Here is a 703-nt window from a genome sequence, read left to right on the forward strand (position 1 = left end):
TATTTCTGTATTAATAAATACAGCAATTGTTCCGTTAAAATGAGAAGTTGCATTTTCTATTTCCAGATAAAGTTGGCGACGCAATGGAGAAGTTTGCAAATTTTTTGGGACAGTCAACATGTTAAAGTTGAATTTTAAATTGAATCTAAAATAGGATACGTGGATTGAGAGTTAAATTATGACAAGATTTGTAGAGATTTGGTTAGAAGATGGAGAATAAGTTTGTTTTGCTTACTATCTTGATCGAAATCAGACCTGGATTAGTGACAAATCTCTATGAAGTTTTCGAGATACACTTGTGTCTATAAGCCTCTCAATGTTTGTTAACTTTTAACAGAGTGAAACAGTTGAAGTTGTTGTAAAATTTATTGTTATTCTATAACGAATAATTATGAACAATTCTATAGCATATCTGTGGAGTTACGAACAACTAGATTTGAAATAATTTTAGAATATTGCTAAATACGGGTCAAGATAGAAAAAATACTTTGCTTAAATAATCGATTTTCTTCTACAATCTCGAATGACTACGTGAACGATAATTAAGTCTACAATAGACTCAAATCCGACTCAAGGGTGCTCAAGAGAAGGTGAAGTTATCGAGATAAGCAGTTTTTGCATAAATCCCAAAATATAGCTAAATGTGTAAAAGATTCTAGAGCTCTAACTACACTGATTTATTTATAAAAAAGGAAATTCCAAA

The sequence above is a fragment of the Habropoda laboriosa genome, unplaced genomic scaffold, assembly GCF_001263275.1.
Source record: "Habropoda laboriosa isolate 0110345459 unplaced genomic scaffold, ASM126327v1 scaffold38, whole genome shotgun sequence".
NCBI classification, from domain to species: domain Eukaryota; kingdom Metazoa; phylum Arthropoda; class Insecta; order Hymenoptera; family Apidae; genus Habropoda; species Habropoda laboriosa.